Source organism: Limanda limanda, chromosome 7, assembly GCF_963576545.1.
Source record: "Limanda limanda chromosome 7, fLimLim1.1, whole genome shotgun sequence".
Lineage (NCBI taxonomy): Eukaryota > Metazoa > Chordata > Actinopteri > Pleuronectiformes > Pleuronectidae > Limanda > Limanda limanda.
Window position 1 is genome coordinate 19968966 of NC_083642.1, and position 15287 is coordinate 19984252.

Sequence of the window (15287 nt, forward strand, 5' to 3'; positions counted from 1 at the left end):
TGGAATTTAAATAAAAGCCCTAAGATTTGATTGGATGGTTCAAAGTGGGTGTGTCTCCGTTTTATACAGTGCAGTATGAATCTGTAGTGAGATATTTGCTGTGTCCCAAATCATACATGTCATAATTCTAAGATAATAATGAATCAGTGACGATGTGGATGCTGATATTCTGATATTGACCTGATTAAGATAATTGTCATCATATATATATACATTTTTATCATTACCTGAGAAATGAGGAAGCAATAATAAACTGAAGACGTGTTGAGTATTCTGACCTTCGTCGACATGTTTCAGTCTTTATCACAGTACACTGTCCAATTTGATTGATATGAATGTAATATTAATGATTATATTGTATTAGCAACTAATGTAAACATCATGATCCAAATAATGTCTCATTCAGAATAAGGTCAAAAGATAGAATTTTACTGTAGTCAGCGACGTAGTATTTTTCACTTTGCAGGCATTTCAATTTCGGCCAACAATCCCACAATGCATTACCTCGAATAGGGAGATCAAAAAACGAATGATATTTTTATACTCGACACAGAATTCTGTCAGTGGGTCCCTGCTAATTAATGGCAGTGTGTTACTTTAGTTTTACATTTACAAACTGTCCCTCAGGATAATGCATGCCGCTGTGTTAATGGAAGGCTGCATGGGCCAATCATTCATCATATGAGTTGTGTTTGTGTTGAACAAAGGTAAAACTCCATCCTGTCTGTCTTTTGTACATCTGAACACATTTATATTCTCCATGTACCACAATAATTTGTGCCTATATTCTGTTCGCCTCTAAATAATTTTTTTCTCCATAGTTTTTCTCTTTTTTTCATGTGTTCTATGTTTATTTGGGCTCCATACCTTTTACATCCCATCTATCTCGTCTAAGTTATGTGTCATTTTTTCCATTAGAGCTGTCACTGCACATAATAGCTAATAACCTGGTCAGAGAATCACACCTGTGCTCTCGTGCTTTTTCTATAAATCCCCCCTTTTTCATCCCTCTTCTTGCTGCTGGTCTTTTCTTTAGAGTTTTTCTCGTTCTTCAGTTTCTCTCTGTGCTCCATGTAGCCTTTTATGTGTATTAAAATTAAAAACCATTATACTCTGCTGCATATCATTTCATGATTATGTTAGCGACCTTATGGCACAGCTCCCCCCTAATGAAAATGTGCCGCTAGTGAAACAGGAATAAATTCTGTGTCACTCTCAAAATAAAACATGATTTTGCTCAAATAGGCAATTTTATATTGCATTTAACAGTAGAATGGCGTGTATACCTCCACCAATGCCCAATCAAGCGGCACCAAATTTTACACTTCCCATAAATTAAAAAATGTAGAAAAACTTCCTACCTTACAATGGTAAAGAAAGGAAATGGAAACATTTTGGATCCGCTACCTCATCCAGATCTGCAGTAAATGTTAACGGCTTCTTCTCAGACGTATACCTCATCCTTCTGTTAAGTTTGGTGGAAACCTGTCCAGTAGTGTTTATGTAATTCTGCTAACTAACAAACACAACAAGCAACGAACAGGGTTGAAAACACAACCTTGGTGGAGGTCAAATGTTGTCAGTCCTTTTATTAAAACTCTTTGTTATAGATTAAGATGGTAACTTATTATGCCGTTTTTCATTTCACTTTGCAGGATCTATTTGATTTGCACTTAGTATTAAAAATGTTCCATATGCAGTCTGACATGGGAACACTCTCCGTGTGTCGCCTGCTTTTATAAGTGTGTATATACCTTGTGGTTTCAGTGCGTTCCTCACTGTAGCTAATGCTCGTGACTCTAACATTTTCCTGCCTCTTATTTTATTCCCACTGAGGCCTCACGCACTATAAATACATGCATCACACCACAGGGAGTAAGAGATAAAAGCATCCAGCGCATGGCAAGATGCAGACAACTACACATGAAAACTGCGTGTGTCTCTGTGTCGCATCTGTGTGCCTGCATGGGTTTTGCAGTTTTCCAGTTTTTGACAGTACAAGCTTTGTTCTCTCTGCATGCATCTGTGTTCCCTACATGTTGCATTTATCACTCGGATTGCTTTGTGTGGTTTATTTGCAGATATACAGGATTAACTTTCTATAGATTAAAAGTGTAAATGCTTGTCTAAACATATTCGGTCAAACACACTCACATGTGGAAGTTGCATGTACATCGTTTTGTGTTATTTACCATTGTTGGTCGTGTGCTAAATCCTCTTGATTTTGGTCTGGTCAGTTACAGGCGTTTTTACGCAATAAGGACGATGTATCTGTGCTATGTGTGCGTGAGGAGGTCCCCTGCCCTCTTCAAGGTAGAGCCCTCAGACTCCACGGATTAAATGAAGGTCGCCAACAATACCTTCAGGTTAAACACACTTGCCATCACAGACACACGTACACACCAATGCACCAGTCAGATTAAATGTATTCAATACCCTGAGGTCATCCGATTTGCTCCGAGGCCATGTTTCCCTGTAAATAGATCAGCGAGGGGATGATGAGTATGCGGGTCTAACAAGCCGGCGTATTTGGATTAAAATAGGACATACTAGGAGCAGATAAGAGGACAGGGCGCAGATAAAGAGACAGGAAACAAATACCAAGTGAGGAGGCAGATAAGGAGCTTGAAGGCGTGGAGGAGCAAGCAGGATTTCCACAAAGTTTCTGTGAAGAACAATGTTAAATCAATTTACATACTGCTGCATGAGGACACCAGGGTTTGAGATCAAGCCTGATTTTGATCCCAGTTATTTGTATTCAATGGAAACATGTGGTTAGTAGAGATACTCCTCAACAAGTGTAACATCTGGACACCGCTGGAAGCCAGGCTCAGTTAACAATCAGTTTTTCCTTCTGCATCTTATTGATTAGAAAAGGTGGATTAAGGTGATGGGAATGACGTCAAACTGTTTTTATGTGATTTTGTCTTCTTCCAAAGTGCAGTGTCCCTAATTTCTTTGAGATGAGGTTATTGATTGTGACCTGCTTTCTGTCGATGACAGTGATGTTACATAGATAGTTTACAGACATCATCAACCAATGTACATATATTGTAGTTAGTTGTAACTGGAGCTTGTTAAGCTCTCTGAGGATATGAAATAATGGACCTCATCTTATCTTCTCCACTAAATGGATGTTTGAATTGAAGTCAGCACAAAAATGTTACCACATACAGAGAAACTACTTTACATGGAGTCCCGTTTCCAACCTTTCACCTTATTAAGAATAAGACTTTATTGTGATTATGGTCTTTACCTGAGCTGCAAATGGAATATTCCATTGCATATTTCTATTTTACAGAGCATAGTCTGATTGTGACTGTGTCATCATATTTTATGCTGTTCTGCCAGTTTTAAAACAACTCGAAATCGTTTAATGCAGGGGTGTCCAAACTTTTTGTCCGGAGGGCCACATACAGAAAAAAATACCAAGGACTGGGCCACTCACGCTGCCACGCCCCCCTGCCCTGGAGGGGGCGCATCGCTCAGGGTGGGGGGGCGTGGCGGCGTGGCGTTGTGAGGGACAGCTAGCAAGTCAGCAAAGCAATTCACCGCCAGACCACTAGGTGGAGAAACGTTTTTTGACAAAGACAACCTGAGAGACACCTTCTTTGTGTGTGGCAGTCTTTGTCGACTGTTTATTACTTTTTCTGGAGGACAAATTTGTCCCTGATCTTTCTACAGAGCTTCGTACACTCGTCGACCTGCAAACTGACGTCAGCCGAGATCTCCTTCAGGGAATTGCAGGTCATCTGCGTGTCTTTGTATTTAGTCAGTGACGGGTTATACAAGTGGTCATACTTTCAGATCTCTTCTGCCAAGTGCTCTTCTATTTGGTCCATATCCGTTCTTCTAAATCTTCCTTGGTTTCTGCCGGTATTATGGGGCATGAAACCGGAAATTTGACTCTGGAAAGGATGTAGTTAGCAGACCAATCACAGCCTTGCGAGCTGCGTGAGTCTTGCCTAGCTTTGTTGTATAGTTACAAAAATTGGTGAACGCACGCAAGTGCCCCTTGCGTGCTTGCGTGCCCCTTCTTGCGTGTCTCTGAAAACGCAGAAGCATGCACCGGCCTCTCCCATGTTGAAGAAGCCTGGCCCCATAAAGCAAAACAAAGTGCTTTAAGTAAGTGCCATTTGAGCGCTACTAAATTTTGAGTTTCAAAAAAAAAAAAAAATGTTTTTTTTTTTTTTTTTTTTTTAATACATTATATTTTTAGACATTGATGCGGGCCAATTAAAAATGGATGGCGGGCCGCAGTTGGCCCGCGGGCCTTAGTTTGGACACCCCTGGTTTAATGTATCAAGCTAGTGTGTTGTGTGTTTATTTTCTTGTTTTGCTATTCTGCTATTGTCAACAAAACACAACTTTATATAGTTTGTATAATATGACAAGGACTAATAACTTTATCGATGTATTCTTTCTCCAGAAATATAAACAAATTTCAGTTCCGAAAATGACCTAATTTACATCATCCTAAAAACTGTATTCAATAAGAAAATACTGTGCAGTGAATTGTTGACATCCAGAAAAAAGGAATTAACTTAAATTTTGGTCTTCTGTCACACATGCATCTCTTCATTTACATATGTTACCATTACAACCAGAACGTTGTGGATTTAGGGGTTAATACTGATAATAACAAGTTAAAAATTTGCCAATGTAAATGTATACCATTCTTAAGATTATCAAACCTTCATGACAAAGTTATGTAATTGGGGCATGGTGTTTTACAGTTTAACCATAAACTTTAATAAGATAGAAATAAATACAATAAAATATTAACAAATTGAAATAACAACACAAACACATTTTAAATTAAATGTAAACACATATGCACATTCATTATTCCATAAAATAAAAAATGTTTATATAATATATATATTTCAGTGCTTATCAGCAAACATAAGCAGTAGCACAGATAATTATATGATACAGAACAAGGTTTTTTGTTTTGCACTAGATCACCATCCTGGGAGAAATCCCATAACTTACTGTCCATTCATAGTTGCTTTTAGGTTTTAGACTTCTATAAGGGATAGAGAAGACATGCCACATTACAATTTGAATAAACCTCAGGCACTTTGCTTCCAAAGTCTTGCTGGTAGAAAGTTAAAACCATTTCTGTGACACTTTCAGCACATCTCGTGATTTAAAGACTGTCACATTAATGTATGACAATAGGGTAAGTTTAACTAAAGGATCTTATTTCACCTGAAAGAAATTTGCCATTCAGCCATTGCATTCTATGCACAAGGAAATATTTCAATTATATATATATAGAATTATTAGAATTCATACAAATAAGTTGTACATGAGAGCCTCCAGCTCATCAGTTCATAAAAATTTGATTTCATCCATATAATGGCACAATAATCACAAGACCATATGTGTCCCCGTCAGCGTTCCATCATACCAACTGCTCACAAAATCAAACTCTTTACGTACCACAATTTAGAAAAAATACTTTAATTGAGAGCCCCAACCTAATGTCTTGTTATTTTTAACCATGTGTTGGTACCTATAATAAAAAATCCTATTTTATGCCAATGTGAAAAAATGTATCACTGATGTAGTGTAAATTGGATTGGTGAGAAGTGGCGATGGTTGTCCCTGGCGCTGAAGATGCTCATTATTGTAGCTTTGGAGATAAACACTCATTGAACTTAAACATTTCAGGAGCCACCAGTGATGCAAGCTGTGAGTGAGCAGAACACGCTCTTCTTCATTCAGACGATTGTTTTCCAGCTCACCGCGCTGCCGCTCTCTCTCACGCATCAGGTACCAAATATTATGCGATCACTCCATATCTGAGCATTTCTTGTACAGTGATACGTATATAAAAAAAACATCACTTCAGCTGAAAGAAACAGAAGATACATGAATGAAAAGTGAATTCAGCTCACTTTCAAGCATTTACAGTGAGTCAGTACATATCTAAATACAGTCCGATGACACCTGAAAAATGTTGGAGAAAGAAATTGATCGAACCTCCAACCACGAGGTCCCTGAATGGTTTGATGATATGAAAATTATGTCAATCATGCTGTGGCGGTCACAAACCAGCTCAGTAAAACAATCCTGTACAGTTGTAGCATCAATGTCAAGGTGCATGAAAGCTCCTTTGGAGTTTGGGGTGGTCTGACACCACAGAGTCCATTTATGTTGATTCTTCCTTTAATGCACATGTAATAGTAAAGACACACATGGTGTCCTGAGCTGTAAACTGATGATTTCTGTCACCAGCAAGTTGGCGGTGATGTAGATTTAACTGGATTTGGAGTAATCTGGTTGCAGACAGAGGGCTCCCTCTGATGGTTAGAGAGAGAGAGAGAGAGAGAGAGAGAGAGAGAGAGAGAGAGAGAGAGAGAGAGAGAGAGAGAGAGACGTGCAGAGAGAGCAAATGAAAGAGCAGGTATCCGCACAACCAAACGCACAGACACACACACACACACACACACACAAACACACACCAGAGAGTGGTATTACAGTTTGGCTGACGTTGCTGCTCTGAACTAAAAGATTTGCAGTGTGAAAGCACCTCTATTGTGCTCTTTAGTGTGACAGTATCCAGCAGGAATGTGAAGCTAACTGGTCTTTTTTACACACAATAGATATGATCGAGTTCAGCGGGGACACCAGCCGCACAGTTTAGAGCTGACGTCCAAAAAAAGATTAGAAAAGAGAGAAACCAGAGGAGGCGAATCTGGAGCTTCTGTGTTTGAATAAATTATGAAAGAAATCACAACTGCACAGTCAACAGTTCAATGGCAGCATGTTTTACCCCTGATGAGCACTGAGTTCCTCAGCTGAAACCCAGTGTTTTTAAATATAATCCTTCTGAAAGTTTTCCTTTTAATGACAAGTGGACAAAAGCTGCACATCGTAATTCAAAGAGGAAAAACACAATGATTGCAACCTGAAGGCGGATAGTTCTGAGGCAAATACCTTAAACTCTTAATCCCCGATGAGTTTAATTTGCTGTTGGAGATAATTCAGTGAGAGGAGAGAGAAAAAAGGGAAATGAGGAAAAGATAGCAGTGGAAGAGGAGGTGAAAGGGTTTGTTGAAGAGGGAAGAAGGAGAAAGGCAGTAGAGGTGAAGAAAAGAGGAGTGAGGGGAGGAAGGAGAAAACAGATGGGAGAGCAGAGGAAGGAAAAAGCTTTGAGGTACACCGGTCAATTTGGAGGAGGGAAAGATGGAGGGAGGGAAAAGAGGAGGAGTCATTCAAGCAGTCTTTGATCTGTGTGTCGTTTAAAAGAAAAATAATTACTGTGTGTGTCTGTGTGTGTGTGTGTGTGTGTGTGTGTGTGTGTGTGTGTGTGTGTGTGTGTGTGTGTGTCTGTGTCTGTGTGTGTGTGTGTGTGTGTGTGTGTGTGTGTGTGTGTGTGTGTCTGTGTCTGTGTCTGTGTCTGTGTCTGTGAGTGTGCGCGTGTACCCATCCAACAGGCCTCCATTATCAAATCTGCAGCCGAAATAAGTGAAGACTTGTTTGCAAGTGTGTGTTCTTACTTGTTCTGTGTAAGTGTGTGCGCGCGCGCGTGTGTGTGTGTGTGTGTGTGTGTGTGTGTGTGTGTGTGTGTGTGTGTGTGTGAGCTCAGCAGCCGTATCGGGGTAAGGACACACAGAGAGAGAGAGGTAGGTGTAAAAGGGGAAAAAAGGGTGGAAGGGGAAAAAAAAGCGTGTCCCAGGAATTTACAAATGAAAAGGGAAGGTTTTTCTCTTAATGCGATTAAATTTTTCCATTTCACCGCTTCCCCGGCCGACAGTTTCAGCTCTTTAGGAGCACAGAGCCGCAACGCAACGCTGTCTTCAAGACGGGACGGCGGGGGGGGGGGAGGCTGGGGGGAGCTGGTGGGTGGTTAACAGGAGGCAACGGAGAAACGCCGAGACAGGGGGAGAAAGGCGAGACTGGCAGAAATCGTACATTTCATGAACCACTTTGCCAGTGTTTCGTCTGGTGAACAGTCGAGATGCAGCGATTCAAGCTGAGAAATTAAATTGAGAAAGTGACGGACGGAGAGAGACACAAACAGAAAGAGAGAATAACGCTAAAGGATTAACAGTGAACGGGCCGCACATGTTTGCAGTGAATCAAGCGGTTTCTTTCAACTGTTTCATTCAGATTCATTGAATCCTGCACACCAGAGGAGGAGCGTGCCGTTGGAAATTTGCTCCGGTTTATTTGATTTGACACAGTCAGACAAACTTTATATTTGATCTCAACGATGGAAAAATACATTTTCTGACATGTTTCCATTCTGAACTTTCATTCTACAACTCTGCAGCCACCAGGATTATTAAGCCCTGTGTCATTACCAAAACTAGGGGAGCTACTTCACTCCAATGCTTGTGTTTTTGCTGCAGATGTAATTTTCCCTTCCAGGGCCCACGCTTGCACTTGCACCCGACTGAGCGCCTTTGAACATGTTAGTCCCAAAATGAGGTTTGTTCAGGCACAAAGTGGGAGCAGAGCTATCTTCAGGCCATGAAAAGCAAAAACCTGGTCTGAGGTCAGTGGTGCAGTGTTAGAGCTCCTACATGGAAGTGTTCCCATTGTCACCTGTCGTACAAACCTCCGTCTGTTGTGGAAGGGGTGAAAAAAGACACACAGCTGTTTGCAGGATGCCTAGTGATGAGGTAATGCCTATTTTTGTTGCTGTCTGATTGAAACATTATAAAACATTATAATTTTGTATTAGTATTGCTCACTAACCCTGCCAGAAATCGTTTTGACTGACCTCGCTGGTGGTCCGACCCAACCACAGACATTGAGACTAGTTTATAGGAAAACACAATTTTTCTCCCAGATTGTTGTATCCCATTAACACCCCACCACTAACTCAATTAAAACCATCTGTTTGGTCAGTGCACATCAACAACACAATGTGAAGTAATGTCTAACACTTTTTTTATGCTTTACTCAATGAGCTTCAGCTATCAGATTTGTAAAAACAACTCATCATGGGTATTAGGAGCTGGAAATCAACATAATTTGATAAACTAGGGCTCATGGTGGTTCTTTCTCCACAACTGTGTTATTTCTTCATCTTTTACATTTTATTTGAGTTGCATTAAACATTCCAGTCGATCAAATATGCTGCTGTGAAGGGCTGAGAAACCTGTGTGTGCAACATCTTCAAGTTCTTCCATGAAAGTAACTATAGTTCAACTATTTTCAACATTGATTAAATGTGTGTTCATGCAGTGGTTGCTACTGTGATCACTGTGGTGTTTCCATACATCTCTGCTCTGATGGTTTCCACAGAGGATGTAGAGGATTGTTTTTGCATTGGGTGGTTAGTAATTGTGTAACTGGGCCTAAATAAACAAATACACACAAACAGTCAACTTTTCCTTCGTGCTTTTCATCTTTACTGACAGGACAGTAAGGGGTGGGAGTACAGTATAGTATATAGTACAGTATGGGGAGAGGGCCAGGTCAGAGCCAAACCTGTGGCCACTGCAGGCCCATTCTTCTGAGCAATTAATTACTTCCTGCGACACAGCCTTTCCCATTTTTTCCTTTATTGCTAGCAGCAGTGTAGATATACAGGAAAGGCAGCAGAGAGAGGGGCTGACAAAGGACAAAGCAGCACAGGACCTGAGCCAGATTCCAACCCAGGCAGTTGTAGTTTAAGGACTCAGACTTAATGGTACGCACTTAACCAAACACCACACACACATACATAAACACACACACAAACACACACACACACACACACACACACACACACAAGGTTTCAGAGAGAGAGAGGAAGAGCTGAGTTGAAGTTAGAACCTCTAGTTTCGACAGCAGCTTATCTGTGAGAGTTTTGAGAGGCGGTTAAGGCTTTTAAGAAACAAGTGCTTGAAGACGAGGATGAACGATGGGCCATCTGTGTGTTTCACAGAGAGGCTCAAACAGCAGCAGACTGAAACCACACATCCCAACTTTCTGCCAGATGCTGCTTGCTAACAGCACTCTAATGTAATTTGTTGAAGTGTTGTTAGAAGCGTGGAGTGAGATCCGGGGGCTGTTTAACTGTGTGTCTTTGTCTTCTAACTAATTTACAATGATGAATACAAAGATAGGAAAATATATTTTTATTAAAGGTTCCCCTCAGTGTGATGTTATATTTAGTAGTTATATATAACACACAATGTTTTTTGCTCCACTCACAGTAAGTAGCATGAAGCCGGAGCAGTGCTCAGCTCCTAAGTGCCTGTTTGGCCACTTTCCCTTCCTCTGCTGCTATTTGCAGTTTGGGCCACAGTGCCCATCTCTGTTGTCAGACAGAAACCACTTAACGGTGAACAATACCTCGGCTTTTTTATTTGGGTTTAAACACCACAAAGGTCACACAAGAGAACTTTGATTGAGGTTCTACAGGTCAATAAGGAACCTGGTGAGCTGCCAATCTGGCAAAGGAATGTAGTCATTTCAAGACACAATCTCTTCCTCACACACACTGGGTGCATGTCGGGTGTGCTGTTTGGGTATTGGTGTATTTTACAGACAGGATAGATCAGGTCCTCACTCCTGTCTATACACTGTGTGCAAAACAGGCAAATATCAATGTGTTTCCAGTCTGTAGTGAGCTCTGTGCATTATGATGAATTTCATTACCGGTGGATCATGTGATCACCTGAATGTGACAAGGATCCCTGATGACCTCACACAGAAATGGTAAATGGTCAGTATATATACAGCGCGGCTCTAGATTTAAGGCGCTTAGAAAAAACTGTTTTGCCATTCACCCATAAATTCATACAGCGCATCTTTATGCAGCATTTTCAATATCATGTATTATTCACACACTAGCAGCATTTTGGAACACGTAATGAAGGAGACTGGGATTGAACCGCCAACCCTCTGGTTAGTGGATGACCCACTCTCCCTTGAGTCACCACAGAAACATCACCTGACTCTGAAGTTTCTCACGTCTCGGCAGCATCCTCCAGCTCACTGCTGTTGTTTTTTAGTCTCCAGTCTATGAGGCAGGACTGATCTGTTCCCCACTGTGTCTTTTAGTAATTACAGGCTATTACTCACCAACCTCTGCTTTAAAGACAGAGAGAAAAGCAAGAGCGGGAATAATGGAGCCTCTCTGAACAGAACTGTCAAAATATTTGAATCCAATCGTTGGCGAGTAAACAGAAAAGCTGCAGATACGAGCAGCAGTCATCTCCGTCCTGGTGCAGAAGCCGGAAATTTTGCCCGAGACTTTGGAAACATTGAAATGCTTTGTTGCTCTTCAGTGCCCTGGACACAGCGGCCAACAGAGTCCAGTCTGGGCCCAAATCCCCCAATTACTAACAGTCTGGTTTGGTGCCAGCATGTGGACTGGAACTCATCGTGCCAACCAGTGAGGGACCACATTTAGGCCCTCGTGGTGTTATGTGGTGTCTCTCAAGTGGTGCTGTGTGGATGTTGCTCAGTAACTTGTGTGTCTGTGCCAGCTGGACGGCTGCAGTGGCAAACATCGAACCATAGATGCCATGGGGGAAAACACTGAAGTGGCTGAAGCCTATATTCTGTCTGGTCCAGATAGGGAACACAGCTACAACTGTTATAGCTGTGTTTGAAATGTATTTGAGATACTGGCTCACCACCTTATTAAATGTTTCCATACAGTAAATGTAAGGTTAAGCGATGCATCGTTTGAGTTATTTCAGTGCTTATGTCGGTGGCGATGTCAAGATCAAGATATCAATCAGGATGAAACATTTGAGCATTTGTTTAACCCTTTCTGACTCATCAGACATTTTCCATGAACCCTCTTCAGACCTGATGTTAAAATCCCGTAATGGAAATGATAAATATAACTATAGTCAGAAATCAAGAACTGGAATATGTAAGTAAATGGATTAAATATGTGGATAACAAAAGTACAAATATGCAACGTGTATGATATTCTGTACATGTATGCGGGTTTGTAAATGTATCATCATACTAAATCGTACTTACTTGCTATTATCATTTATGTGTGTTTATGTATGTGTATATATACATTTATACATATACATATTCCCTGCACTGAAATGTTGCAGTTTTTATTCACCAAAATACACATACATATTGTAAAGACTGCAATAAGCATTGTTAATAATGTCATACAAGCAGATGTAAAATTACATTTTACGATGAAATATGATAAGAAAACCATCCGTCCTGTAAGATCCGACCTCATGAAGAATGATTTTGACCAATTTAAGTATCAATAATTATGCGTTGGAGATATTTGCATTCAAACAGTGAAAAGAATGTGGCCACATGCATCCACGACCACCTCAGAAAATGGTCTCAGTGAGTGATCTCAGGACACATTGAGGATGAATTTGGGTTCGATCAGACGTGGACTTTGTGCTGACCACATGTGATTGGATCACTCAGGACAAATGTTAATACAGGTGTGATTGGTGTTTTTGCATCTCGTAAATCTCTGATGCACAGCGTTAACATTTTTTTTCATTGCCTGTTTAAATCCTGCTCATCTCTCTCCAGCACATTACCTTGAAATCTGACACTTCCTCCATCCATTTGTCTGAGTCTGTGTTAATGCAGCAGAAGACAAACTGTGTGTGACAAAAAAATGAAACAAACACAATGTTTTGCGGCGGAATGAAATCTTTTATTTCAGTAAAGTGTCCGTACAAATGATAATGCAGTTTTCAAAGCACAGCGCAGCTTTCAGACCATCTCTGCATCTGTGAGTGATTTGTGGCTCTCAAATACAAAACACAAGGGTCATTACCTCCTGAAGACAAGCCCCACTATGTGTTGTCATTGTGTGCAGCAGTATATTTCAGACAAAACAGACAAACTCACAATTGCATTTAAATTACAAGGTCCCTTTTTATGTCATTTGTTATTCTCTCGCCCCCTGAGGCTTTTCTATGCCGACTTTTTTGGCATCTCTGTCCACCGGAGTGTAACATACAGCCATACAGCCAGTCAAGCAGAAAGCCAGCTATCCTGCCTGCACGCCTGCCTGCCAGCTCTCTCCTCTCAGGCCCGCAGACAGTGGACGACTGGGCTGGCTTCTGTAAGCTAATGGTTCATGCCCTCCTCCCAATGCTGAACATGGACTGGAATGTTGTTTACCTCAAACGCAGCATGACACTGCGCAGAAGAAAAGATCAAAATATAGACACTTCACTCTGAGATTCAGGTAAGCTTCTTCAAGGGTGAGACACGCTGAGGTAAAACAATCTCATTAACTTTATTTGATTCTGTAACATTTTTTTTTTTTTACATTCAAAACAAAAGTAAACCAAGCATGACAGCAACAGAATAGGTTCAACTCTAACTCTGGGAACACAGTGTTGTGTAGTCATCAAAAACTTAGCCAAACAACAAGAGATGAAAAGATCAATCCCATTAAGTGAACACAGCCAACAGTGGAGTTGTTTGATGGGCGGATATATCATCTTTTTGTTGGGGGGGTACAATAAACTGAACAATGTCTCAAGTGCAAGCGGGATCACAAATATACGGTATATGTTGTTATATTATAAGTGATGGGGTTCAGACCCCTCTTTTCTCACTGTGAATTCTGCCCCTGTTTGGTGATGCAATATTTGGACTGGACTATTGAAATATTGATAAGTATTCATATCCTCTTTTGTGTGCTGCTAAAAATGTGGCCTAGTAAAAAACAAATAAAGACAGAATGAGCTTGACCGCTCAAGTGACATGAACACTGAATGTTTTGATTGACTGTTAACAATTGTCTTCAATTGTGACGTTGATTTATTTTTTTGTTTTTCTATCTTCCTTTGAGGACAGGCAAAGACCAGGTGGCGTCATCTTGGCGCCAGAAGGGACATTTGACTAAAATTCCTGACTTTCTTTTTACTTTGAAACACTGTGGATGTCAAGCTTGACATGTTTTATAGTTAATGTTTGTCACTGAAGACAGGCAGTCAGAGCCCACAAAAACAGAACAGCTGACAGAGGGGCCGTTGTGGCGCCAAAAGGGACATTAGATTTGAGTTCCTTGTCTAAAATATAATTGAAGGAGCCTCACGTGTCATTATACAGCAACCAGGGTGTTTTCAGAAAGACTGTTGATGTCTGTGTTGATGAATTTAATGCCTTTCTGTGTCCATCATGCAACGCAGCCCAACGCATTCAAGATGGGGCCCGACAAACCATTGAGAGGCCGGATCAAGCCTGAGTGACAATAAAGGTGAAGTGGGAGGTCCATTCTTTTCCTTTCAAAGGCCTTTCAGAGCACACACAAGGGATCGAGTTTGATGATAAATGGTGTCACAAGGGGTCAAAGGTGATTTGTGGAGCTGTAGAGTTGTGTGTCAGAGCGAGGTCAAGGGCAAGATCATGAGAGTTCAAGTTCAAGTTTGACTTTGTTGTCATCCAAGGTTTAGACTATACAAACCCCAACAAGAATGAATCTGTGTGTATAAGCTTTTTGTCTTCGAACAAACTGGTGCTACAATTAGATAGACAGTGATATCAAAATCAAAGAGTAATAAAGAAAAGACGCCACATATTTCTTTCAACATATCTACCAGTGTAATGCCAACAACTAAAACTAAAACTAGGCATCATTTTGACAGTATCTGAATGAATGTAATGACTCTCATTACATCTGATCTCAGACCAAAGTTGTTTCCAATAAGGATGTGATGCATAGACTGTGTTTTTAAAGATGTGCAATGCCTATCCAATTCCAGAATATCCCAATTACGAACGCTGCCATTTTGCGTAATTGAAGCCAAGTCTGTGCAGTAGATAAGTGATTTGGGAATGGAGCCAGGGTAGCGAGGTCCTGAAGATACATACATCATGATGTCTCAGCCCCTTTTTATATAATCGAATTAGGAATTAGAACCAAACTTACTGAAAACATGAACAACCTAAAATGAAACAAACCTTCTTTGAGAGAACTTTATTTGACTGTCACTTCGATTTTTTTGTTTGTTCCATGTCCCATTCACTAACATAGAGGAGGCAGGATTACTACCTTTACTACCCTCTTGTGGTGGCAGCAGGCAATCGTCACAGGAAGCTAGCATGACGTTCAGCCATTGTATCTAGCATTTTCATGGGTGTGACCATTAACAAAGTCTGGGGTCAAATATAAAAAAATGTTATGAACATTGCATGAGACATATTTTTTTTTACTTCGTTGAAAAATTGTGGCTTTTAATAAGAAACAAAAAGATTACAAAATAAATAAATGTTTAAACTTCAGTGAGGAAGTGGGACAAAGTTCACTTCGTCCTAAGGTAGAAAACAATAACCTTGTTCACTTTTTCTTGGGCTGTTGCACAAGGAGCTGA